This window comes from Ursus arctos, unplaced genomic scaffold (assembly GCF_023065955.2).
Source record: "Ursus arctos isolate Adak ecotype North America unplaced genomic scaffold, UrsArc2.0 scaffold_15, whole genome shotgun sequence".
NCBI classification, from domain to species: Eukaryota; Metazoa; Chordata; class Mammalia; order Carnivora; family Ursidae; genus Ursus; species Ursus arctos.
The window spans coordinates 44,288,966-44,304,383 of record NW_026622819.1 but is presented as its reverse complement, the minus strand read 5'-3'; the positions used below and the strand labels follow the sequence as shown (position 1 = coordinate 44,304,383).

General features: G+C 44.8%; 1 long non-coding RNA gene across 4 annotated transcripts in view; it reads right to left on the bottom strand.

Annotated features, from left to right (window-relative positions):
* LOC130543714 (uncharacterized) overlaps positions 1–15,418 on the bottom strand; it is a 42,365-nt gene that overhangs the window by 7,484 nt on the left and 19,463 nt on the right. For 3 of the 4 annotated variants that reach the window (XR_008959224.1, XR_008959226.1, XR_008959225.1), the window contains exon 3: positions 2,693–2,771. This is a non-coding gene — a long non-coding RNA (uncharacterized LOC130543714). The other variant, XR_008959227.1, reaches the window with a different exon arrangement.

Here is a 15,418-nt window from a genome sequence, read left to right as displayed (position 1 = left end):
TGGGCCCACACACACTAGTGAGCGTCAGGCCTAACCCCTCCTCTGCTGTGTTACTCCCAACCAAGCAGCCAAGCGTCCTCATTTAGGTCCTTGCATAGGCTCATACAGTGCCGGTCACTAAACACATGGTATAGACAAGTTCTGGAGACTAAAGATGAGGCAAAGAGGAGCACAGGCCAGAGGGACAGGGAAGAGGTAGTAAAGGAAGCCTTCCTACAGGTGGCTGTACGTGCGTGAAAACTTAAAATTAGGGAGTGGGCTTTGTCCAGAATGGAAGGGAGGGTATGGACAGGTTGCTTTAGCATTTGGTGACCTCCAGGGATATTGATGAGTTTCCTTGCCAGCACCTTCCCCAGGCCTTTCCCTTGGTAGAGAAGAGAAAAGAAATAAGCTGCCCTTTATTTCAGATGCGGCCATGTGACTCAGGAGGTCCAGAGTCAACACGCATTGTCAGTGTTTGTTGATTGAGTAATTAATCTGTGTCATCATCCATGAGTACTCAGCACTGTGCAAGGCACCTGAAGAGAGAGGTGATCACATGAGCTGAAGTATGAACTAGGACCCCTGCCCTCAGTGGTAATAGCAAGATAATAAGGATAATGGCAGGGTCTGTAGTCAGGGGTTTTTTTTGTTGTGCATTTCCCAGGGTGTATTCTCCAGAATGTGAGTAGATACTCTACCAGGATGGGATCTGTCACCAAACCATCTGGGAAGACATTGGGTTTAACCAATGTTAAATAAATGTTGTGCTGTGGGATAGCCCCGGGCCTTACCATTCATGGTGAATCTCTCAGAAAGACAGCATTCCCCAAACTCATGCGATACAGAGCAAATCTGAGCTGGGTATTTGTGGAACCCCCTTTGAGAAACACTGACTCCCTTTCTGCTGGGGTGGTATCAGACAAAGGGATGTAGGAAGACGTCTGCCTCCCAGCTCTGGCTCTGCTGCTACTTTCTACGGAACCTAGAAAAGTCTCTTTTCTTCTCTGGACTTTACTTTCCCATTAAAAAAAGAAAAAAAGTCTGAATGCTCTGGAAGTTTCTTCCCATTATAGCAGTCTTGATAGCAGTTCCTAATACTTCATACCTCTCTGACAAAGAGGATGAGTGCTGGTCACAGGAATGGGTGGGCAAAGGCCATGACAAGCTGATGAAGCTGCCTGACTACATGTCCCAGCAACCGTCACTGGATCAGAGAGGTTTGCCAATTTCCACAGGGTTCCACAGCACTTGAGTTTCTAGATCTGCGACACATGGTAGGAAGAGAGAACCTCCAATAATGTGAGTGGCCTAATTACTTAATGTGGATGAAGTGCATAGAGATCACTAGATACAGACGAGGAAGAGCCAGGCTCATTTTGTGTGAGTAGCACCGCCGGATGTGTTTTCTGCCAGCCTCCAGGGTGATGGTGGCTCCCAGGGGGCCCCTCAACCACGAAAAGCAGGATATGTTCGGCATGCCTGCCACAACCCTGCAAAAGACCCTCCAGCGACTCCACCGTGACAGGAATAAACTCCAGACCCGTCACCTCAGCCCGCAAGCCCCATGTGCTCCAGACTCCACCCACCTCTGATTCCTCCCCTCTCGCCTCTACTCTGCCCTTGCCCTGTGCCAGCTTCTCAAACACATGGCGCTCTCCCCAGCCTGGGGGCTCTCGGGCATAGTTCTCACGGCCTAGAACACACAGCCCTCAACACACACACACACACACACACACACACACACACACACACACACACACCATGCACTTCCCATCCTTCAAGCCTCAGCTTAAGCTGCCCCCCTTCTCCGAGAGACCTCCCTTGATCAACTTGGCTGAAGTACTCCATGTTCTTCATACCACAGATCACAATCTCTGACTTTAGGTGCTTACCTCCTTTTGCACATTTTCTCCAATAATGTATAAATTCCATGGGACAGGAGCTTTTGGCTATTCCGTTCGCTCTTAATTCCCAGTCCCAAGCAGAGTGCTTCACACGGTAGGCACTTAATGTTGGGTTGAACAAATGCTGTGTGGCCTCTGGCAAGTTGCTTCCCCTCTCTTGGGCCTCTGTCTCCCCACGTGTGAAAAGCAGTGTTTGAATGAGGTGCTGCTGAGAGCCTCTGCAGCTCTGACTGTGGTTCTGTGACTAATATCTGGGCCCCGGGCCCAGGAGCGAGCCTGGTATGTTGCACTGCCACGGCACTGCACACAGCTCACTGATTTACTCAGGCGGCAGATACCCTGTAATTTCATGTTCTGCTGTCCCTCCTCCCCAGTCCCTGGGCTGGGAACCATGCTGTCAGATTTCCAGGGTGATCCGTGCACAACCAAGTGGGAGACGATGTTCAGTGTGGAAGCTCAAAGGCCAAGAAGACTTGTCACTGTCCTAATAGGAAAGACTGGACTCTGGGAGTGTTCAACAAATCCTATAATCTCTGGTTAGAAGGGACCCCCCAGGACGCTTGGCCTGGCTGTCTGCCCTAAACGTAACCGCCCTCTAAACCTTGCTCAGTAGTGACCACGATCACCTGGATTCCACTTGGAGTGCTGGGAACAGGGGCCTCGCTGACTCTCAGGGGTGCTCATCTCACCAATGAACAGGTTCAGGAACCCCTTTCAGCAGCATGGTGGAAGTGAGGCAGGGTAGCATAGGGGCAAAAAGTCTGGGCTCTGAGTGGCCTGGGCAGAATCCCAGCTCTGGAACCTACTTGCTGTGTGAGCTTGAGCAAGCCACGAACCGTCTCTGTGCCTCCATTCATCTTCTGCAAAACAGGGAGAACCCTCGGGCTGTTGGGAAAATTATAAGCATTAACACCTAGTGTGAAGGCAATAAATGTCTGTTTCTGTTAACTGCTACCTGTGAGTGTTCCCTTGTTATTATTGTTTTTAGATCTTCTTGGACTCTGTTCTTGGGGTTGGTGGATTTGTTTGCATAAGAGACAGTGGGACGCAGCCCAAACACACAGGGCTGGGAATCCAGAGGGGTGGGCTTGCTAGTGACTATGAGAATATTCATTGTATTGTTCAGGCTTCAGGACCTCACCTGAAAAAAGGAAAAAGAATAATCCCTGTCCTGCTTCCTGTTGTAGAACTGATGTATAGATCAAATGAAAAATAAACAAGAAGGCTTTGGGACGTGAAAAAATGCTCTACGGATGTGAGAGATTTATCTTATTTTGTTGGAGAGCCCTTTCCTCTTTTAGCAAGGCACATTAGCTCCCAAACAGCAAACTAGCTAAACTCAACCTATTTGGCAAACAGTGTATTTTTGATACTTGTTGTGAATTTGAAGCTAATCCCCTTCAGAATCTTCTTTCACTAATGCACTGAAGCAAACAAATTTGAGAAGGATTTATTTATAAGCATTTGGTACATTCCGACAGGATGCAGGGCTCAGTTTGGCTGACTTCTCAGATCTTTATTGTCATAATTATTATTTCTTCAGTTTCTCTTCTTTAGGAATCTGATTGAAGGATCCAGGTGGGGTGCACTCACTTTGCAAATGTAGGCAGGACACAGCAGCTCTGCATAATTTCAGGAAGTCTGGTGTGACCTCTGTTCAACACCTGTCATGTCATGTGGGCCTACACGGGGAAGTGGCCCCTGGAACCGGTCTTACTGGGCAAATCAGAAACAGAGGCTCAGAGAGGGGAAAGCACTTGCCCAAAGTCACACAGCTGGTTAAGGGCAGAGACTCGATCTGGTAACCAGGTCTCTTGACTCCAAATCCCATACTCTTTCCAACAGTTCTATGGAATCTTGCAATTTCTCTAAATCGGCTGATTGTGTATCAAAAGTTTATAATTCATGGGGGCTCACATTTGTCAAAACTCATTGAACTGGGTGGGGGTGCCTAGCTGGCATGGTAGGTGGAGCATGTGACTGTTGATCTTGGGGTTGTGGGTTCAGGCCCCACTTTGGGTGTAGGGATTACTTAGAAATAAAATCTTAAAAAAAAAAAAACAAACCAAAACCCTTATTGAACTGTACACTTAAAACCTGAACAGTATTTTGTGTTAAATTTAACTCAATTTTTAGAACCCATAAAATGGTGTGGCAGAGTCCTATTTCACGAGGGAGTTGGTGTCTAAGGCCAGCATTAAGGCAAAATGAAGCCCTTCGGAAGGCAGCACGCTAGAGCCAGCATGGTCTCTCAGCTGGTGTTTCTGCAAGCGTTGTAACAGCCCGCTGCTTCTTCAGAAGGTCCAGATTAGATGCTGGCTGCCATGTAGGGGGCAGGTTGTGAGAGAAAGAATGTATCTGTACGAAAGGGGGATATGTGGTGTGGTGAGAGGCCCAAGTGGAAACCAAGACTGCTAAGGGAATGTAGTTTTTGATATTGTACCCCCCCACACACACGCCCTCCCTGAGCAGGTGCTGGAGCAAGTGAACAGAGGGCCTGAAGCCGGGGACAAGGATCCGAGGGTTCCTGGGACCCAGCATGTGAGTTAAGTCAGGAGAATTTCTGGGCCTCTGGGCGGCAGGGCTGAGGGGAAGAGATTGGAGCAGGGCTGGAAAAAGCTGGCACAATGGAGAACGCCTCATTCGAGAAGTGAGGGCCATGGTGGGGAACCAGGGAAGGAGGAGGAGATAAACAGCTGGAGGACATCAAGGAGAGCGGAGTCGTTTGGAGGTAGCCTGGTTTTTGAGGAGAAAGCAAGTAGCCACGGCTGACCTGCTGCAGTGTGGGCAAACTAGTAAGTATCCTTTAGTAAGTCAACAGCCTAAAATGTGGAGTGATGGAAGTGGAGGAGGTGAATCCACAAAGCAGACTACGTTTAATCAGATTGGATCGGATACATTTCAGAACAGTTTGTTAGTTGTTTATATATAAAAAGGAAGATTCCAGGCTGCTCAGTGTCAACAGGGTTTGTTCTTTTGAGGATTTGAAACATTTTTCCTAGAGCTGTATTAAAATGATGCATTTGTTCACCTCACACCCCTTTGGAAGGCTACTATCAAAGAAGGAAGGAAGGAAGGAAGGAAGGAAGGAAGGAAGGACGGACGGACAGACGGACAAGTGTTGGTGAGGATGTGGAGAAACTGGAGCCCTTGGCGCACTGCTGATGGGAATACAAAATGGTGCGATTGCTATGGAAAACAGTATGTAGCTTTCTTGAAAAATTAAAAGTAGAGCTACTAAATGACCCAGCAATCCCACTTCTGGGTATTTATCCAAAGGAATTGAAAGCAGGGCGTCGAAGAGATATTTGTACACGCATGTCCATAGCAGCCATATTCAAAATGGCCATGAGGTGGCAACAACCCATGTGTCCAGCAATGGATGAATGGACACACAAACGTGGGGTTTACCTACAAAAGGATATTATTCAGCCTGAAAAAGGGAGGAAGCTCTGCCACATGGTTGAACCTTGAGGACCATCTGCTAAATGAAGTAAGCCAGTCACTGAACAACAGATAGGTACGATTCCACTTACACGAGGTATCTAACCTAGTCAAATTCAGGGGCACCTGGCTGGCTCAGTTGGTGGATCATAAGACTCTTGATCCCGGAGTCGTGAGTTTGAGCTCCATGTTGGGCATAAAGCTTACATTGAAAAAAATAATAACAGTCAAATTCGTAGAAACAGATAGAATGGTGGGTACCAGGGACTGGGGAAACAGGGAGGGGGAGTTGTTTCATGGGTATAGAGTTTCAGATTTGCAAGATGGGAAAGCTCTGGAGATCTCTTTTACGACGACGTAAATATACATAACACTACTGGACTATACACTTTAAAATGGTAAATTTTATGTCACACGTCTTTTATTACAACAAAGAAACAAGAAACCAGTACATTTGCCTGTAAACCTCCCTTTACTCACCGAAAAACTGCTGGTTATAAAACAGCCTGTTCAGTATGATCCTATTTTTGTCAAATGTCCCTTTCCATTCTAAGATATATTATTATCATTAGAATATACGCCAAATGATTAACAATGGCTACTTCTGAGTACTGATTTTGTTCTTTTTACCATCTGTATTTTCTAACTTTTTAAAAGGAAGCATTTAGTTTCTTACTCAGACAACAACCAAAATTTCATCCCATTCCAGCCCGTCTCTATGTCCACAAAATTTACATAAGCAAAACTCACATTCCTAAGTTTTATTGTATATTTAGTTAGAAATCACTGCTAATAATTTTAAGAAAACAATAGCAATAGTAGTATTTCCTATATAGGGCAAACTTAATCTGTGTTCAACACTTGGGCTTTTCATGAATCATACAATAACCCTTCAAAGTAGGTACCACTATTAAACCCATTCTGCCGATGAGGAAAGAGAGGTTAAGTAGCTGGTACAAACTCATTTATAAACATCAGGGCTGTGTGGAAACCCATAGCAGTCTGATCCCAGAGCCTGTGTTTCTGATAGCCTGCCTATTCTGCTAGACACTCACGATGTACTCACCTGTCATCCTGTGCCTGGGTCCCTTCAGCAGTTATGTACATAAAATTTATGTGTTACTTACATTGTGCAGTCAACACCCCTACCACTCTCCTGATGGTCGTAGGACATTTGTTTCTCAGATAAGACAAAGGTCAACCTCCCTCCCGAAATCCCAAGCCACATTACATTCCAGATGGGCCCACAAAGAGCAAATGAATGAGCCAGTCCTGGGGATTCTGAGTGGTTTGGGATTGTGCGACTGTACCCAGGACATTCACCTTACTCACATGGATACTAACTCCACTACCCACTACAAGCAAGCAGAACACACACCCACCTCCCAGGACCAACTTCAACCTGAGTGGAGGGCAACGGGCAGACAGGAAAGAAAGGCTGTCAAAGATGGTAACTGTAATGATATGATTTCAAAAGAATGATCATGATTATGTAATTAACACTTTGTATTCAAACATTTTCATCCCTGAGGATCTCTGAGAGTCTTACAGATTGTCTAAATATATATCACATACATTGTTGGAGACAAAAGCTATAGCTTTATTTTCTATTCATTTTAATTTTTTTAGAGAGAGAGAGTACAGGAGGGGAGGGGCAAAGGGAGAGAGAGAAACTTAAGACGACTCCATGCCCAGCATGGAGCCCAACATGGGGTTCAATCTCACGACCCTGAGATTATGACCTGAGCCAAAATCAAGAGTTGGATGCTTAACTGACTGAGCCATCCAGGCACCCCAAAGTCTATAGTTTTAGAAGATAATTAAAATTTCTTTGCCTTTGGAATTAAGAGAATTGCCTAAACTCAGGAACACTGAACATAGGGCTGGCAAGGATCTTGACAAGCAGTTTGTGGGGGAGGGGGGTGGGGGAATGGGATAGGCTGGTGATGGGTAGTAAGGAGGGCACGTATTGCATGGTGCACTGGGTGTTAAACGCAACTAATGAATCATTGAACTTTACATCAAAAACCAGGGATGTACTGTATGGTGACTAACATAATATAATAAAAAAATATTATTATAAAAAAAAAAAAAGAAATTTGGAGGGCCACCTGGGCGGCTCAGTCCATCGGGTGTCTGCCTTTGTCTCGGGTCGTGATCCCAGGGTCCTGGCTGGGATTAAGTCCCGAGTGGGGCTCCTTGCTCAGCAGGGAGCCTGCTTCTCCCTCTGCCTGCTGCTCCTCCTGCTTGTGCACTCTCTCTCTCTCTCTCTCTCTCTGCCTCTCTCTCTCTCTCACAGATAAAAAAATAAATAAGATCTTAAAAACAAAACAAAACAAAACAAAATTTGGTGATGGTTGCTCAACCTGTGAATGAATATACCAAAAACAAAACATTAAATTGTAAGCTTTAAAAAAAAAAAAGACAAATAAATATGTAATAAACATAATAGCAATTTCAAAATCCCTGCTCATGGTGGAAATTTTATTAATCAATCACAGCACCCTTTCTCACTAAGCCTGGACTTATCCTCAGACTCTTTCTCAACAGAGCACTCTAGGCAGCTACTACCACCTAATCAGAGTCAAACTCTATTTGCCATCCCGGAAATTGGTCCAGTCCCATCCCCCCCATGTGATAGGGGACTGGAGTTCAGAGAGGTAAATTAACTTGCTCAAAGTTACACAGCTGATAATGCAAAGCTGAGGTTTCCAAATTTTTGCTTTTTTCTTAATCTCCACCCCTGCCTTTTTGCTCTGTTCAGAATATACTTGGTAGATCATATGTTTTGCATCAGATTCTTCTTTCCAGAGCTGTTTAGAATGACCCTACCAGTGATCTGGAAGCGGCAGCAAGCCTATTGCTTAAAATCTTTGCATGTCGGGTGTTTTCGAGTTGAAAATGGAGACAGTCATCTGGATTCATATTCTTGCCTCTCTTACTGGCAAACTGGGGTGCTCTATTGAGAAATGTGAGCTGTTGCTGAAATTTCTATGACTGTAGGGAAAGGGTCAGATATTTTGAGAGCACCTTCTCTAGGTAAGGTACTGTGCGCCTACTGCAAAGTGGTTTTGCTCGAGTATAAAAATGAAGACAGACATTGGCTGGCTACAGTGATCTGGCCATGGTGAGGCCACTTGGAAGGAGGTGGCATTTGAGCAAGACTCTGGAGATGAAATGAACTGCATGTTTCTTTGACTGTAAAAGTAATATATGATCATTTCACAATTATTTGGAAAGACAGAATATTGAGAGGTAAAATCACTCCTATTTCCTTTACCCATAAGCTATGCCAACATTTTGTTTTATTTTTCTCTTCTAGTATCTTTTTACTCTGTGCATATTTTTTTCTCCTTTCTCATGGTTGTTCATCTATGTGTGTCATTTTATATTTTGATTTTTATAAAGTCTGGGCACCTGGCTGGCTCAGTTGGTAGAGCACGTGACTCTCGATCTCAAGGTCTTGAGTTCAAGCCCCACGTCAGGCATGGGAGCCTACTTGAAAAAAAAAAAAGAGCAGAATGATTTTTATAAAGTCTTTTTTTTTTTTTTAATGGAGCATGGAGCCCAATGAGGAGCTTGTACCCATGACCCTGAGATTAAGACCTGAGCTGAGATTAAGAATCAGATGTTTTACTGACTGAGCCACCCGGGCATCCCTTGATTTTTAAGTTTTAATATACGACGAGAGTGTTCCATAACCCATTAATTCTAAGAATAACCAACAGAAATGTGTACATACCGATGTTCACCCAAAGGCATGTGCAAGCAGCACTTTTCAAAACAGCCCCAAACTGGAAACCACCTGAATATCTATCAATAGAAGACATATAGAAATTGTGCTGTATTTCCTAAATTGAAAGGTATACAGTGATGAAAATAAACTATAGCTACACATAGCAACATGACGCATCTCACAAATATAATGTTGAGCAAAAGAAACCAGGCACAAAGGAGAACATGCCGTACGATCCAGTGATATAAAGTGCAAAACCAGGCAAAACTAACCATGATATAAGATGTCAGAACAACACGATGCCATGAGCGCTGGTGTTATACACAACTGACAAATTACTGAACTCTGCATCTGAAACTAATATGCACTAGAAGTTGGCTAATTGAATTCAAATTAACAAAAGATGTCAAAGCACTGTTTACTCGCGGGGGCATGGATAGGGACCATGGGGGGAGGCATCTGACTGTAGGTAACACCATATAAGCACTTGATGAAATGTATCAAGCTGTACATTTCTGACTCTGTGCTTTTCTACATACGGTCTACAAGTCAATAAAACATTAATTAGTTAAGTAGCTGTAGGTAAATACATCCATCAGGTAGAGAAGGCCAAGGATGTCACTCTGGGCAGAGGAAATAGCACAAAGAAAGGTGCAAATGTGGAAAGCAATCCAGCTGGCGTGCAACATTGGTATTGCAATATCTTGCCATAAACAAATAAATGACTGTAAAACTTGGGGATTAAAAACAATGACATTTATTTGCCCATAATTCTGCAAGTTGGCAGTTTGGGCGGGGCTTAGCTAGGTGGTGCTGTCTCCTCTAAGGTCACTCAAACGATTGTAGTCAGAGAGAGAGATTGGGACTAGCTAGCCTAAATTGGCCTGTGATATTTACCCTTTTTGTCTGCTCTAGGATAATGAATCTGGGCCTTTTATAGATTTGTTTTCTTTGCCAGCTGGCAGGATGCTCACTCTTGCTGGTAGAGGGAGCTGGGGAGACATTAAAGTAAGAAAGTGTTTCCTTCCTGATTTTCGTGTGCCAGCTCACCAGCCTCCTGCGGTGCATGGCTTCTCCAGCATCAGGCTCTGGCAGTGCACAGTGGCCGGCAGCTCCTGGCAGCCAACAGCTTCCCCAGGAATCTCTCTTAGGTGATTTTGTAGCAAAGCGTCAAAGGTAAGACTTTTCCCTATGAATGGCTTTCCTAGAACATGAGAGGACACAATTCCAGCAACTTTCAGAGGATGACCTGGCATGGTACCACAGTGACCTCTCTGCCATTTAGAGGTCATAGCCATGTCCTCTGTGATGACATCTGGGTCTCAGCCCTGGGGGTGGGGTGGGGGAGGCTCTTCCTCAGGGGCTCTATGTCCAACCCAGGGATAGTGGCTGCTCCTGATATTTGCTATTCTTGTAATCTTTAGAGTTCTCTTTACTTCTGATTAGTCAGTCCCTTGTTACTTCAACCCCCTTTATAATGAAAAATTCCTTAAACTTTTCCTGTTCAACGTACTATTTGGTTTCTCTCTCCTGGTTGGACCTATCCCACATTCATCTGTCTGGTTATTGGTGCTGGCTATTGACTGTGCCTTTCTCTCCAAATGTCTCCAGCAGGATAGTCTTGATTTTTTTTTTTTTAACATGGCAGCTGTGTCCCAAAAGATGAATGCTGAAAATGTAAGGCCTCTTGAGGCCAGGGCTCAGATGTCCCATAACATCAGGTTAACTGATATCTATCAGTCAAAATAAGCCATAGAGCAAGCCCAAATTTAAAAGGAAGAAAAATAAACTCTATCTCTTGATTGGAAAAGTGGCAAAGTCACATTGCAAATGGGCACGGGCACAGGAATGGTGGGAATGTTGCAGCCCTCATTGCAAACAATCTACCACATTCCAACAGCACCAGAAACAGCAGAATACTTCTTGAAAGTCTATTCCTTGACTCTGCTCCAGAGATGCTATATCCAAATACCCGGGGTGGGATTTGGGAGTCTAAAATTGTAACACTCCTCCTCTCTTCTTACCCCAGCCCAGGTGATCCATACCATAATCAAACTTGAGAACGATTAATCCATGCTCATGAAATATCCGTTCTCATTCATCACCTTGAAGATATTGTTCCATTGCCTTCTGGCTTTCATTATTTCTGTTGAGAACCTGTCAGTTTCATTATTGCTGCCTTCAAGATTTTCTCCTTATTTTTGATTTTCAGCAGTTATACCATAATAGGCCCTAGTTTAGTTTTCTCTTTATTTATTCTGTGTGGGGTTTTAAAGTGATTCTTAAATCTGTGGCTTCATGTCTTTCATCAGGTTTGGAAAATTAATATCCTAAAATATTGCTTCTAATATCACTTCATTTCTCTGAGTCTCTCTTCTCCTCTCTTCTTCCCCTCTCCTCTCCCTTCCCTCCTGTTCCTTTTTTTCTACCTCCCACTTTTGTTCCCACTCTCCCTTGGGACTTCAATTATACATAGTTAGACATTTTCACCATGTTCCATATGACTCTCTTCTTTATTATATGTGCTGTAGTCTGGGTACTTTCTGCTGACCTTTCAGTTCACTGGTTTTATCTTCAGCTGTGCTTAAGATACTGTAGTGTTATATCCGTCTGGTGACTGCTTAATTTCAGTTATTGTATTTCAGGCTTAGAATTTTCATTTGATCAAATTTTATTTGAATCTTCCTTGGTAGATTCTAGTTCTCTGCTGAAATTCTCCATCTTGTCAATTAACTTCTTGAATATATAAATCACACTTTAAAGTCCGTATCTTTAAAAAAAAAAAAAAAAGTCCATATCTTATAATGCCAATATCTGGATCTTCTGTGGACCTACTTCTGTTGTCTATTTTTTCTTCTGGTTTTTAGCCATTTGGTTTGTCTACTAAGAGTTTTAATTTTTTTTTTCCTGAATGCTAGCTATTGTGTATGAAAAAAATTATAGGAAAATTTGAGACCCTAAATGGTATTATCTTCCTTCAGAGGAATTTTTACTTTTACTTTTGTTAAGCAAGAGTCTTATTAGTCTTATATGGGGCTGAATTGATTACACGCTGGTCTTCAGTTTTGTGGAGCTAGTCTATTTCTGATTTGCCTCTACTCCTAGGGTGGAACACTTTAGGGGTTCCATTTGAAAGCTTGGGGTGTCTTTTAGGGACACTCCTACTTGGTGGACCCTGAAATCCATTTTTTATATCTTAGCTTTATGACACCTTCAGATGTTTAGCTTCTGCTTAGCTTCTTAGTCAGCTCTTGAGAAACGGCATATGCCTTGAGGTGCAAAGTAGCAGCTGAGTATGGACCTTACCTCTCCGCATGTCTCTTATCTCTGGAATCTTGAACCCTCAGGTCCTTGTTGCTTTGGTAGCTCTCTAATGCCTTCAAATACACACACACACACACACACACACACACACACACACACACACATTTATTTTGGTCAGCTCATTTAGCAATTCTCAGTAGAAGGGTTGGTCTTCAACAAGCTATCCCATAATTATTGGAAATACAAAACCCTTGCTCATCTAACATTTATGTTATCTTTTTAAGTGGGAAGAAACCATGCTTTACTCCTCTCTGTAGTGCCAGGATAGAACCTGTGTCTTTAGACTCTCCCTTTCCCCACCTTTGCCCACACCACCCCTAAAATTTCTCCTGCTCTAGGCTTAAGGCATTATTTCTCAACTTTGCCTATCACAGTACATGATAACATTTGGATACCTCCTGGGGTATGCTAATGAGGCTTCAGGTGACTGTCTCATCAGGTTTGGGGGGTCTGGCTGCCCTAGGCTCCACCTGGCCCTTCGAGAACTGAGGGCTCTATATTTCATCATACTTATAACCTGTCTGCAGCCCTTTGGGTTAAGATGTTGACAGCCCCAGGTAAAAGCCAACACTGCACTGCCCAAAAGTGACATATTAACGCATTGTTGGTAAATCAGTCCCGGACCAGTTATTCAGTCTTCTGGTAGGAGTCCAGAGGCCAGAGCCCAGGACATGGAGATTGGGAAGACTAGAGGAAATATCTACATGGTCCCTTTGGCTCTGACATTCTAAGACTCAGGGATTCTATGAATTCCCCATCACTCAACAGTATTCTTTTCCTGGTGACCTGGTTCCTGCCTCTGGTTCAGACAAGTGTAGCAAATAGTAGACTCTCTCCGACTGTGCAAGTGCTCTCAGCTCTCCCTGCACATTATTGGCAGGCTCCGCAATGAACCCCTGCCTGGTCCCGACAGAGGGCAGAGCCACACCTTCCCCAGGCCGCCAGCAACAGAACTCCTCTGAGTCCCGTGCATGTTCAGCTTCCTCCTGCATCCAGATCAGCCTCTGGGGGGGAAGCACTCCCAGTTTCCTGAATCATCTCCTCTTCCCACAGCTCCAGGGCTTGGGAGAATCAGATGGAAAAGGCAAGGAAGACTCCAGCAGGAGGAGCACAGCAGCCTCCCTGCAAGAGGAGGGAGGGGTGCTGGGGGTAAGGAGAGTGTGGGGAGGCTGGAGGCAGATCCTGAGGAACCTGGGCTATGACGTTCTGGAGGCCGGAGTTGGCCTGGTGTGCAGGGAGGAGACAACATGGGCCTTGGAGCAAAAGAAGGTCATGGACAAAACTAATGGTCACAAAGTGCTTGGGCTCCATGGAAGGCCGACTGGAGCAGAGAGAGATGGGGGGAGGGGCACTGTTCAAGAATGCAGGCCAGAGACCATGACATAGCAGTAGGGCCAGCAAAGAGGAGGAACTGAGGTCAGCTGGCAGACGGGGTGACCGATTGATTGGCGGTTCCACCACAAATCTGACTGCAAATCTGACTGTGCCGCATGCTGGGCAACTGGGGTTACACTGCCATGGGTCAGAGGGACTATCTGCTTTGTTAGTATGGGGAGCAAGACCTCAAGGAAGAGTAGAGAAAAGGATCTCAGGCTTAGAGACAGATCCATTAAAACCCCTTCAATAGCTCTTTATGACGTTTTCTTAAGGAAATGTTTTCTCCTTTGGCCCTCCCAACACTTGTCTGTTTTACAAATGAGAAGCTTAAGGTAGTGCCATGATTAGAACCTCGAATTCAGGTCTCCTGACTCTCGGCCCCACCCTTGGCCACAGAAATGGCTTCCCAAAACTGACTGGCAGGCAGAGGTGGAGGGAAGTTTGCCCCTGCCCAGCTGCTTCCCATCGCCTCCCCTGGACTGCACAGCCCAAGCCTCCAGCCGTGTGCCTCCAGCACCTTCATGCCCCTGCTCTGGCTTTGCTCCTTATCCTATGAAGAGTTGGGTGGAGCCAAGTGAAAGTTCTTGACATTCAGACAAAAATGGGTGAACTTTTTTTTTTTTTTTTTTTACAAAGGAACCTTACGAATCACTAGCATGAACTCAAATAAAAAAGAACCTGCTCGGGCTGAGGCAGAGCTGGCTATCTGGCTGTCTGGTTGTCTTGACTGCCCCCACCATCTGGCAGCCTCCGTGACACTGTGTCAGAATCCCCAGGGTTCCACGGCACACAGTTTGCAAACCACTGGACTGGAGGACTCCTACTTGAGCATCCTAGAGTGAGGGATTCTCCGCCTGGGTCCACAAATAGAATTCTCTGAACTTGGAAGGAAAAATGCCATCTTTATTTTCCCTAACCTCTAACGCAAGTTAAATACTTTGTTCCATTACAAATGTCGGCAGTGACCACAGCAATATTGACAGTTCCTCTGACTGTGTCACCAAGAGAAATCAGATATTTTTGTATCACATTATAGTTGTCATAGACTTTTCAAAATATCATTTATGCTCATCATTACTTTAAAATGACAATAGTTATTATGTCTGCTGCCAGATCTCATTTTAAAGTTACTAATAAAGTACGTATTATTATGCCATATGATTTAAAAAATATCTTGATAACCATATTTTGATAGGATTGGTTTTCTTTTCAGTCCTATGTATTTTCTTTTGTGCATTTAAAAACATTCTGAAAAGGGGTCCTTCCAGCATCACAGATTGCCAGAGGAGGCCCTGACATCAGTAGGTTATGAGCCCCTGTCCTAGGACTTCTCTTCCAGAACTGAGGGGGCTGGGAGCTTGTTGAAGGCTCTGCCGAAAGAGGGCATGTAGGACCCAGAATCCCCCGAGGCCCCATGCTCCAACGTGCACACTCTGAGCCCGAGGAAAATAAGGCAGGAAAGTGGGGCAGGAGCAAAGGGACTCTGAGAAGTGGAGCAGAAGCCAACAGGCCAGGCTGGCAGGGCTCGGTCTAGTGGGACAGAACTGAATTCCTCAGCCCCAACCCCAGCCAGGCTTCCGGGGGAGCCAGGACTTGTGGGTTTGAGTCCTGTTGCTCGTTTCCCTGCCCAGTCTCAATTGTCTTCTCTGAG